Raw genomic sequence first — 275 nt, forward strand, 5'->3', positions numbered from 1 at the left:
TGCACAGGTAGTGCAGGCTTGGTCAACTGCAGGGTGGTCCAGAACTCACCTGCGAACCACACTGCACTCTAAAGCTTTAGTGCCACAGAGGCAGCCTCTGCACACACTGCTGGCAGTGGCAGTGATGGGGTGTGTTCCCACAGCACCTCAGGTGTTTCTGCAGCCTCTCAGGTGTGTTCCCACAGCCCCTCAGCCCCTCAGGTGTGCTCCCACAGCCCCTCCGTCCCACAGCCCCTCAGGTGCTGTTCTACTCAGCTGTCCCTGGTTTATTCCTG

The sequence above is a fragment of the Geospiza fortis genome, unplaced genomic scaffold, assembly GCF_000277835.1.
Source record: "Geospiza fortis unplaced genomic scaffold, GeoFor_1.0 scaffold30, whole genome shotgun sequence".
Lineage (NCBI taxonomy): Eukaryota > Metazoa > Chordata > Aves > Passeriformes > Thraupidae > Geospiza > Geospiza fortis.